The sequence below is a fragment of the Rhinatrema bivittatum genome, chromosome 19, assembly GCF_901001135.1.
Source record: "Rhinatrema bivittatum chromosome 19, aRhiBiv1.1, whole genome shotgun sequence".
NCBI classification, from domain to species: domain Eukaryota; kingdom Metazoa; phylum Chordata; class Amphibia; order Gymnophiona; family Rhinatrematidae; genus Rhinatrema; species Rhinatrema bivittatum.
In genome coordinates this window covers 27,833,023-27,845,008 of record NC_042633.1, presented here as the reverse complement: position 1 = coordinate 27,845,008, position 11,986 = coordinate 27,833,023, and the positions used below count along the sequence as shown (strand labels likewise).

General features: G+C 48.0%; 1 protein-coding gene across 1 annotated transcript in view; it reads left to right on the top strand.

Annotated features, from left to right (window-relative positions):
• Positions 1-7,525: 7,525 nt before the first annotated feature.
• The window catches only part of LOC115080656, a 66,530-nt gene continuing 62,069 nt past the window's right edge, over positions 7,526-11,986 (top strand). Inside the window, exon 1 of the mRNA XM_029584987.1 lies at positions 7,526-7,654. The gene's annotated coding sequence lies outside the window, so the exon portion shown is untranslated. The remainder of the gene's footprint in view (positions 7,655-11,986) is intronic.

Here is an 11,986-nt window from a genome sequence, read left to right as displayed (position 1 = left end):
CTTACCTCACAATACGCTTCTTTCCAGGATGTTTTCTCAAAACAAGCAGCAGTTTATCCTCTTTCTGTAGCTGAGACTAAGGCCATGCCCGTCTACATACAAGAGAACCTTCAAAAGAGATTCATCAGACCTTCCAAATCTCCTGCAGGTGCAGGCTTCTTTTTTGTAGGAAAGAAAGATGGCACCTTATGCCCCTGCATCAACTACAGGGGTCTGAATGAGATTACCATCAAGGACCGGTATCCCCTGCCCGTAATTTCTGAACTGTTTGACAGGCTCCAAGGAGCTAAGATATTCTCCAAACTTGACCTTACAGGAGCCTACAACTTGGTGCGTATTCGCGAAGGAGACGAATGGAAGACCGTTTTTAACACCTGCGATGGACACTTCGAATATCTCGTCATGCCCTTCGGTTTGAGTAACGCAACTGCAGTCTTTCAAAATATGATGAACGACATTTTACGGGTCTTACTATATCAAGGTGTAGTAGTATATGTCGATGATATACTGATCTTCTCTCAAGATCTGCAAACTTATCAAGAGGATGTCAAGAAAGTTTTAAGATGCCTGCGTGAGTACCACCTATTCGCAAAATTTGAAAAGTGCGAATTCCACAAGGAGTCTGTACCCTTCCTGGGTTACATTCTTTCTAAGAACGGGTTTTAGATGGACCCCAAGAAATTAGAAAGTATCCAGGATTGGCCCCAACCTACAGGCCTGAAGGCACTGCGCCGCTTTTTGGGCTTCATCAATTACTATCGTTCCTTCATCAAAAACTACTCTTCATTGACAGTCCCTCTAACTGCTATGACCAGAAAGGGAGCCATCCCACCAACTGGTCTCCAGACGCCATATCAGCCTTTCTGACACTCAAAGAGGCGGTTCAAAAGAAGCCGTGCCTCTGCCATCCTGACCCACATAGTCCATTCATCGTCGAGGTCGATGCATCAGACGTTGGCGTGGGAGCGGTTTTAAACCAGTATAGTGAATCTAATGTGCTCCATCCTTGTTCCTCCTTCTCAAGGCAGTTCTCGCCTGCCGAAAGGAATTATGGAATCGGAGACAAAGAGTTACTCGCAATCAAGCTGGCCTTTGAGGAGTGGAATTCTTGGCTAGAAGGTGCACAACACCAAATAGTAGTGGACACCGATCACAAGAATTTGGAGTACCTCAGACATGCTCAACGACTCAATCACGTCAAGCAAGATGGTCCCTGTTCTTTAACAGATTTGACTTCCTTTTGAAGTATTGTCCGGGAGAGAAGAACACTCGGGCTGATGCCTTGTCACGATCCTTCTCCCCTCAGGATGTGCCAGATGAACCCCCGTCACATCATTGACCCCGGGAAAGTGGTTCTTGCAGCTACTCATGCGGTACCCGCTGGGAAAATGGTTGTGGCCAGAAATCAAAGGAAGAAGCTGTTGAAGTGGATGCACAATTACCACCTGGCTGGCCATGTTACAGCGGTACTACTGGTGGCCAACCATGAAAAAGGACATACAAGCTTATGTGGGTTCCTGTGCTGTTTGCGCAAAGCAAAAGCCACCAGGCGGACATCCTTGGGGTTTGTTACAACCTCTACCAGCACTGGATGAACCCTGGACACATACAGCAACCAACTTTCAGGCCGATTCAGTAAAGAGCGGCCCGGCTTGCGCGCTTTTGAACGCGAATTGGACGCGCGTTTTAGACGCGTAAGACGAACGTGTGATTCAGTATATGCTCTAACGCGTCCTTAGCGCGTGCTGAAAATGACGTGTTGCAATTAGCGCCCGCCACATGTAGATGGTATGTTAATGGTGTTTAATGACCGGATTAGCTATTCCCCTCAATAGAGTAACACGCGGCCAAAATAGCGCGTCTTTAACGTGCACATTTTCCGTGTCTTTACCCTCTATTTTTACTGCCTACCCTGGCGTTAGTGTGGTGCTGTGCTCTTGGCAGTTGTGAATATCCAACGGACAGCATCGGACAGCGTCATGGACTACATGTATCTATTGGCTTTGGCGCCTCTTTCCGGACGTCCATGATCGGAGGCCCCGCTGCCTTCCAACGTCCATGGCCGCTCCCTTGAGCGCCCGGACGTGGAATGTAGCGGGGCCTCCGATCATGGACATCTGGGTGCTCAGGGCAGCGGTCCCGGTGTCCATTCGGTGTCCATGCGGGGTGTGTTGGAAAGAACCATCCAATAGTATGCCCTTACCTGCTGAAAGTGTTGCCGATCTTCCGAAAGATATCTTAAGGTACCGCTGTAACCGCTCTGACCTGTCCCGAACCAAATACAAAGGGACTTTTTTACTTGGCGATGCGACTTATATACACGTCCAAGGTAGGATTATGACGTGGAGATGATGTCACAAAGGGGGAACAACGGGATAAGTTTCCAGATCGATGAAAAGTTTGGAATGTAACATTTCATTACATTTTCAAAAAATGACATTTCCCGTTCCATAGAAATGACATGTATGGAAGCAGCGCACCCTGGATACTGTATAGGTGGTCTATAAAGTCCTATATAGTAAAATCGATTGCCAACGCCTACTGCTTGATAGGCGCACTTTTGGCATTCCTTTGGCGCCGCTTGGATTTGCGTCTAATTTGAATACTGAATCGAGCGGATTACGAACCAAAATGTGCGCGCGTCAAATGAGCGGGCACCGGACACTGCCGCACTTTTTTTTACGCATCGGTACTGTATCGGCCTGTTTGTGGTAGACTTGCCACCATCCAACGGAAACACCATTTGGGTCACAGTTGACCGCTTCTCCAAAATGGCACATTTTGTAGCATTACCAGGGTTACCCTCCGCTGTGGAGTTAGCTAAACTCTTTATTAGACATATCTTCCGCCTTCATGGGATGCCTAAGCATATACTATCCGACAGAGGAGTACAATTCACTGCTAAATTTTGGAGAGCTTTATGTAAAAAATTTGACATCGCCTTGGACTTAACCCCCGCTTACCACCCTCAGTCTAATGGACAGACTGAAATAATGAACAGAACGCTGAAACAATTTCTGCGATCCTATGTCAATTCAAGGCAGAGCGATTGGGCTGAACTACTGCCTTGGGAAGAATTTGCTATCAACTCGCATCCTGCTACTTCCCCGGGGTCTTCTCCCTTCCAACTCATCTATGGACGACAACCGCTTCCTCCTCTGCCAATTCCATTATCAGTGGCTTCTCCTGCCGCACAGGCTACTGCAGCAGAGTTATCTCAGCTTTGGAAGCAAACGAAGGAGCTACTCCTTAGAGCAGGACAGAAAGCAAAAAAGATTTACGATGCTCACCATCGAGAGGCACCACAGTTTCAGCCTGGGGACAAAGTCTGGTTGAGTACCAAGTTTCTCCATCTTAAACTACCTTCAGCACGTTTTGCACCTCGCTACGTAGGACCCTTTGCTATCCTTCGGCAATTGGGAAATCTGACGTACAGTTGGAAACTATCTCCATCCATGAAAATACACAACGCCTTCCATGTCTCTCTGTTAAAACCCTTGATGCTATCCGAGTTCTCTAAAAAGACCCCAGAACCAACTAATCTGGACAGTGAGGACGATATCGAATAGGCCGTAGATGACATCTTCGATGTTCGTAAGAGAGGCAAGACAATGGGGTACCTCATCTCCTGGGAAGGCTATGGACCAGAAGAAAACTCATGGGAGCCTCTGGCCAACATCATGGATAAGGACATGGTACGTCAATTCCATCTTGCACACCCACGAAAACCCAGACCACCAGGAAGATGTCCTGGAGGGGGCCCTTTAAAGGGGGTTACTGTTGCGTCCGTCGGTCGCAGACGGCTGCGACAAGAAAATTATTACTTACCTGCTAATTTTCGTTCCTGTAGTACCATGGATCAGTCCAGACAGTGGGTTATGTCCCCAATCCAGCAGATGGAGTCAGCACAAGCTTTGAGGGGGCGTATCCATATATACTACTACCCCCTCTGCAGGAGTTCAGTATCGAGTATATCAAAGCCAGAGTAGAAACCCCCGAAGGATCAAGTTTGTGGAAACAGATAATGAAAACAATTGTAACCGCAACAAGTAACTGCAAACATCCTACCAACTTGTAGGGAGCTGTGAAAAACAGCGAAAAGAAACGACTGTGAAGACACAGACCACTGCGAGCAAGAAGTAGCGCAGAGCTGAGCAGGATCAAGAACCCAAACGCGGTGGGCGTCTGGACTGATCCATGGTACTACAGGAACGAAAATTAGCAGGTAAGTAATAATTTTCTTTTCCCTGTACGTACCTGGATCAGTCCAGACAGTGGGATGTACCCAAGCTTCCCTAAATAGGGTGGGGTCCTGCGAGGCCTGCTCGGAGAACCTGCTCGCCAAAGTGTCCAGAGACCGAAGAGGCGAGGTGCAGACGATAGTGCCTCGAGAACGTGTGTAACGATTTCCAGGTGGCTGCTCTACAAATTTCTTGCGAGGATACCGAGCGCGACTCCGCCCAGGACGCCGCCTGAGAACGTGTAGAATGCGCTACGATTCCGGGTGGGGGAGTCCGACCCACCCCAATGTAGGAAGCAGCAATGCCGGCCTTCAGCCATCTGGCAATGGTAGTCTTCGAGGCCTGAGACCCCTTCTTAGGACCGGCCCAGAGTACGAAGAGATGGTCAGAGGTCCGGAACTCATTTGTAGCCTCCAGATAGAGGCGCAGAGTGCGCTTGACATTCAAGAGACGGAGAGACTTCGGCTCTGAGGAAGAGAAGGACGGCAACTCCACCGTCTGGTTCACATGGAATGCAGAAACCACCTTCGGAAGGAAGGGGGGGAACGGTGCGAAGCGAAACTCCAGAGTCGGAGAAACGGAGATAGGGCTCTCTACACGACAGAGCCTGCAGCTCCGAGATGCGTCGAGCGGAACAGATGGTCACAAGAAATACAGTCTTGAGAGTGAGATCCTTTATCGTTGCGCTGCGCAGCGGCTCGAACGGTGGTCCCGACAGGGAGCGAAGCACAAGGTTAAGACTCCAGGAGGGACAAGGGTCCCGTAACGGAGGACGCATATGCTTGACACCCTTGAGAAAACGAGCAATGTCAGGATACTGTAGAAGAGAGCCCCCATCGCTCAACAGCGAACCAAGGGCGGCCACCTGAACCCGTAGTGAATTATAGGCGAGCCCTTTTTCCACCCCCGCCTGTAGAAACTGAAGGATCTGAGGTACAGATGCTTTAGCGGGTCTCGTGGCCTGGCTGGTACACCACAGCTCGAACACCTTCCAGACTCGAACATAGGCCGCCGACGTCGATGTCTTTCGTGCCCGCAATAGCGTGGATACTACTGCCTCCGGGTAGCCCCGACGCCGGAGGCGGCGCCTCTCAAAAGCCAGGCCGCAAGACAGAAGAATTCTGCCTGCTCGAAAAATACCGGGCCCTGATGTAGGAGCTGGGGGAGGTGCCCCAGCCTGATTGGCCTGTCGATCACCAGCTGTAGCAGGTCCGCAAACCAGGGTCGCCTGGGCCATTCTGGGGCGACGAAAACCACGGTCCCCTGATGGCTTTCTATTCTGCGGAGCATCCTGCCCACCAGGGGCCATGGTGGAAAAGCGTAGAGCAGAAGATGTGGCGGCCACGGGAGGACCAGGGCATCCACTCCCTCCGCGCCGTGCTCTCTCCAGCGACTGAAGAAGCGTGGAGCCTTGGCATTGAGAGCGGACGCCATCAGATCCAAGTGGGGGGCCCCCCGCCGATGGACGAGAAGTTGCATCGCTTTGTCGGAGAGAGACCACTCTCCGGGGTCCAGCAGTTGACGACTGAGGAAGTCCGCCTGGACGTTGTCCACACCGGCGATGTGCGAGGCCGCTAGCCGGACGAGATGACGCTCCGCCCATTGCATCAGCAGCGCCGCCTCGAGCACGACCTGCGGGCTGCGCGTGCCTCCTTGTCGGTTGATGTAGGCCACGGTGGTAGCATTGTCCGATAGGATTCTGACTTCCCGGTTCCGAAGAAGCGGGAGGAAATGTCGCAGAGCTAGCCGGACCGCTCTGGTTTCCAGATGGTTGATTGACCACTTCGCCTCCACCGTGGACCACGTCCCCTGCGTGGAGTTTCGATCGCAGACTGCACCCCAGCCTGCTAGACTGGCATCGGTGGTCACCACCACCCAATTTGGCAGATCGAGGGACACGCCACGGGCCAGGTTCGGCGGATCCAACCACCAGCCCAGACTGTCCCTGGCATTCTGCGGGAGCGGGAGAATCATCTGGTAGTCCTGCGATACTGGTTTCCAACGGGAGAGGAGCGCCCACTGTAAGGTCCTGAGGTGCGCGAAAGCCCAAGGTAAAAGGTCGATGGTGGACCCCATCACTCCCAGGAGTTGCAGGTAGTCCCAGGGGGTGGGCTCTGGTAACGCAGCGAACCGTCGTGTGTGATCCCGCAAGGATTGAGCTTTGTCCTGGCGCAGAAAAACTTTGCCCAGTAGGGTGTCGAAGGTGGGCATGAGGGAGCTCTTGGAGAAGTTCACTCCTGCCCTGCAGCACCCCCTGCTATTCCAGTACTGAGACCCTCACATACAGCTCTACCAATGCACCGCACTCCTACCCTGCAGCACCTCCTGCTATTCCAGTACTGAGACCCTCACACACAGCTCTGCGTTAGAAAGATTCTTTTATTTTAAGAGAGAACATTTCATTCTTGTGATTGCGGGCGAGGAGCTGTTAATCCCTGGATGGTGTAATACAAGAGAGTCGTGGAAAGAGGGTTAAAAACCCCGGAGCCTCTGTCCCCAGCTGCAATATGGAGAAACGGGCTGGATCCTTTACAACTATAGGGAAGCCCTGGGAGAAGTGGAAATCCGAGCATTCTCTGGGGCGGGGGAATAAAGGAAGGGCTGGGGATATTGCTCTGTACTTTGTATCGGCTGATGACTGAATTATGATGGATAGAGGCGTTGTGCACTTGCTGTTTTCCTGATAAAAAAAAGTTTATTGTAATAAAAATCACACAGAAGTGTGTTTAAATAAAACAGAGGCTGAATGTGAACCGTGTGGCTTATAAATGGCTCCTTCTGAGGATCCCCCACCGGTGGATCCTGGGAGGCTGTGGTGCTCCTGGTAAAGATATCTTTACGGAGGTGGGGGGGGGGGGGGGGGAGGCAAAATCCCATCAGGAAGGGGCTGATGGGATTTTGAAAGGAAAAAGTTTATGGGAAACATGGAAATGCTGACTTCCTGTTCAGGGAGGGGGTAGGGCAAGACTCCTGAAAAAGTGGGGAGGTGTGTGACGGGGTCAGTATACAGTGCAGGGAGGTAGGTCAAAACCCCAGAAACAAAAAATCCCCGGAACCAAAAATCTGCAGGGAAAGGGGGAAGAAATACCAGGTGACACAGAGTCAGTGGGGCTGGTTCCTTCCCCCTGAAGCATCGGAGAAACCTGAGACACAGGTGTGGGAGGGAGAGGGTGGGGCCTTGGGAACCAATCCCTGGCCAGCAGGGGAGGGGAAGGAAGAGGGTGGGGCCCCGGGAACCAATCCCTGGCCAGCAGGGGAGGAGTCTCCACCCTATAAAAAAAGGAGCCAAGGCAAAGTATTTCAAGTCTCTTTCCAGGTACTGGAGAGGAGGGAGTGGGACCAGACTGCCTGATGCTGCTGCTGAGGACTGCTTTACTGTGGGAGAAAGGACTGAAACCCTAGTACCAGAGAAGGTGAGTGTGCAGATTCAAAACTTTCCTTTTTTTTTTTATTGCTAATGAACTATTTCTGAGACTGCCAATTGGGTGGAGGTATTTCTGGGGAATGTGGTAGAGAGCAGAGATAGGAGGGAGGAGGCAGAGAGGTCAGCAGGGCTGCACTTAAATTCTTTGCTGGCCTGTTTTGGGACACTTTTTTTTTGGTTTGGACTTGTGGCAGGGAGAGAAGAGGTCTGTGAAATAAAGACTAAGCTTCAAGGGGAGAAGCCAGGCTCAGCACTCACTGGTTGGGCTTGGTGCCTCCCTGCCAGCCCAATGAGGGTTTGAATCCCATAAGGGGCACCAGTGAAGAAATTTTATAACTGAGTGCCTTTGGACTTTTGATGTTCCTGGGAGTGTTCGTAGCCAGGGAGCCAGTTTGGAAAATGGGAGCAGTGGAGTCAATCAGATGGACTAGGGCTGATGAGAGTTGAGAGGAAACTTAATATAGTGTTAGAGAACAAATCAGACCTGACAGAGCCCTGCTTAAAATGCTTAATCTCTGCTGGTGGACCTGGGACCTTTGGCAGAGTGTTAGACTCCTGCAGCCAGTGTGTGGCAGGGCCTGGTTTGTCCTCTAGCATTGTTAAGTTGTGTGCCAGGTCTTGCAAGCTAAAGAAGGTTATAAGCATTTGGCAGGGCTCTGATGCTATTCTTTAGCTTGTGTGCCAGGTCTTGCAAGCCTATGAAGGCTGGTTAGGCCCTGGAACAAGCCAGGCTGGATCATTTCTAGGTGGTTCCCTGATAATTCCAATTCTTCCAACCTCACCAATGCAGTCAGGGTGGGTAATCTTTCAAGTTGCACGTGCCCAAGTTAAGATACCTCAAACTGATAAGGCCTTCAAAGGCAGCTTCTGAAATATACTCCAGCTTCTTAAGTTCCCCCAAGTTGGTTGAAAGCATAAGAGGGGATACTTTCAATAGGGTTTTTCAGCCACAGCTCCAAAAACTTTGAGGGGTATTCAAAAGCTTGAGTGGGAACAGTGGTCAAGTGGTTATCAAAAAGCTCCAGAGTGCTCAGGTTGGGCAAGCCATGGAAAGATTATATTTAATAGCTTTTTTATACAGACATTTGTTTGCATATCACATAGGTTTACATTGAACAGGTATAAACACATGGAAAATTAGCATGAGAGACTACATCTCAACATTAAAAGGCTAAATTACAGTATTTCAGGTTTGAATTACAGAAAGTTGGGTGATGCTTAAATATGAGTAGAAGGAAGGCAGATAACTATTATAACAAAGTACAGTAAAGTAGGTTGGTGAGGGGGCAGAGAACTGTATACAAGGGCATGTATTGTAGGCTGCTCTAATTTCAGGGCTTGGTAGTGAAGGGGGGGATATGAAAAGGCCTGTTCGAACAGTCAGGTTTTCAGTTTGGGGTTTTTTGGAGTTTTTTTTGTTGACGTTTTGGGTGTTGGGTTCTAGATGTAGCTCTTGGTGCATGGAATTCCAGTTGGGTGCTGCAATTGATAGTGCTCGTTCCCTGGTAGAGTTCAGGTGAGTTAGCTTGGGTGAGGGTGTTGGTAGGGTCTCAGTGTCTGCGGGTCTTGTGGCTTTTTGGTTTTTGAAAGTTGAAGGAGGGGTTTGTCCAGTGTGTTTGGATTATGTATGATCTTGTGTATTGTGGTAAGACTCTTGAAGAGGATTCTGAATTGCGTTGGGCGCCATGGGAGTGATGTTTGTGAGGACTCTGGCAATGGAAACTTGTAGCATTTGGAGGGGTATGAGTGTGCTTGGGAGTCCCAGTAGTATAAGGTTGCAGTAGTCTATATTGGATAAGACAAATGCTTGAAGGATGGTTAGGAAATCATTGCTGTAGGAGGGGTGTTAATTTTTTTAGTACATGTAGTTTAAAGTAGCAGTCTTTTAATGTCAAATTAATGAATTTTTTAGATTTAGTTTGCTGTCCAAGATTACACCTAGGTCTCTTGTCTCTTGAGCTATGGGTAGTTTAGGATTTATTTATATTAGTGCTTTTTTATACCAACATTCATGATACAGATATCTGTTTACAAGAAACAAAGGATAATAAGGTTAACCAAAACATAGAGGAAGGCAAAAGTTACAATAAAACAGGGGTACTGGAACTGGGGGGAAGAGGAGCCAATAGCAGAAGATAACTCTATAATTATAGCAAAAACTAATCCATTTACAATATCTGAAGGAGAGCACTGGATAAAGGGTCCAAGCCCAGGATGCTGAACTTGATGGACCCTTGGTCTGACCCAGCATGGCAATATCTTATAATTGAGATGGCCCTGAATTAAGGGAAGGCTTGGTGAAACAGCCAAGTAGAGTTTTTTTCTGAACATCAATAGACAGGGTTCTTGTCTTAGATCAGGGGGGCATGGCATTCCAGATGTTTGGCCCTGCTATCAGAGGGCTCGTTCTCTGGTGGCTGCATGAAAGGTGGATTTGTTTGGGAGGGTGCATAGTGATCCCTGTAGGCTTCTCTGATAGATCTCGGTGTGGATAGTGAGTGGGCATGGAAGATTGATAGGGATCTGTTTGTGAATGCTTTTGTGAATGATGGTGAGAGTCTTGTGTAAGATTCTAAAGCTTATGAGTAGCCAGTGGAGTTTAAGTCAGTAAGGGTCATTTGACTTAGTTTGTGGGATATGGTTAGGAGTTTGGTTTTGGAAGTATTGAGGGCAAGGTTCATTTGGGTGAGTAATTGGTTGATAGTATTGAGGTGGGTTTCCCATGGAGAGATTTGGGGATAGATTCAGTGATAGGGATTAGAATTTGGATGTTATCTGCATAGATGGAAGTGTGAGCCCTAGGTTGGATAAGTTTACATATGGGAAGCATGTAGATGTTGAAGAGATGAACCTTGGGGCACTCCTTGAGTGAGTTTGATAGGTTCTGATTTGCTGTTGCCTATTTTGACTTTGATATCTGTCTAGATATGAGACAAACCAGCGTAGGGCTGTGCCAGTTAGACCAATTTCGGTTAGTCTATGAGGATCTTGTGAGTGGTATCAAATGCTGCGGAGATGTCCAACATTGCTAGATATAGGACTGGCCATTATCTATGCCTCTGAACTGGCGGTGAGGGAGATTACTGTTTTGGTGCTGATGAACTTGCAAAATCCGAATTGGGATGGATATAGAATGTGTTTTTGTAAAGTGTTTGGTATGTTGGGTGCTTACTACTTTTTTGAGTAGTTTAAGCTAAGAAGTGGAGAATGGATATTGACCTGAAGATAGCTGGATCTGAGGGGCCCCAGTATCTGCAGGTGCAACAGTGGATGGCAGTCTTCAATGTTCATGCTTTAGTGATAGGTCCTGTGGGAAGTGCTTGTGCCAAAGACATAGTTTTGATGCACATACACACATATCACTATATATTGTCTATTTTATTAGATAAAAGGGATACAAACATATATATTACTAAACATTTGAGTTATTTCAGAATTATATAAATACATATTTGAACAAGTAGTGTTCTAGCTGATCACATTACACCTGTTCTCAACCAATTACAGTGGCTCCCTATTGAAAAAAGAGCAGAATTCAAAGTCCTCACCATACTCCACAAAGCAATATACAATGCAGACTTCTCCGCCTTTGACATTATTCACATCCATTGCTCCCAACGTACTACACGAACCGCCAGCAAAATTAATCTAGTGATTCCCTCACTTCCACAGGCTAAATTATCCTCCACCAGAAACAGAGCCTTTTCCATCATCGGCCCTAAGCTCTGGAACTCGCTTCCTCATTGCCTCACCAAGCAAGATAACTTAAAATCCTTCAAAAAAGACTTAAAACCCTGGCTTCTCAGCCAATCTTTTAAAGATAGCACTCAATGACTTTAAAACTCTCTTATATATTCTGCCATTCAATTCTCCCTGTTACAATGATACAGATGCCCTTTAATGCTTCATGAGATATATGTACATCTATTCAGGGTTCTATCCTGTGTTATCTTGTTATACATTCTCCTGTTTTTTGCATTTACTATCATTAATTTTAAATTGTAATCTTCATACATCGTTCTATGTAACATGTTGTTTCTGTATGTAAACCGGAGTGAAGGCAACTCTGCTATACCTCGGTATATAAAAAATGCTAAATAAATAAATAGTCCTGAATAATAGCCTTTTCCCTAAGCTGTGACACCTTTTCTTGGACCAACACAGGAATTATCATTCTACATGAGCTTTGGAGAGCATCCTGGTCTCGTCTTTAGAAGAAGGGAGCTGATTGGTCTGGAAAGCTCATACAGTACTGGGGTAAAAGGAGCGAGGATTAGCTATGTGAGGCCTGACCAGATTGCATTACACATGTTCATCTGCA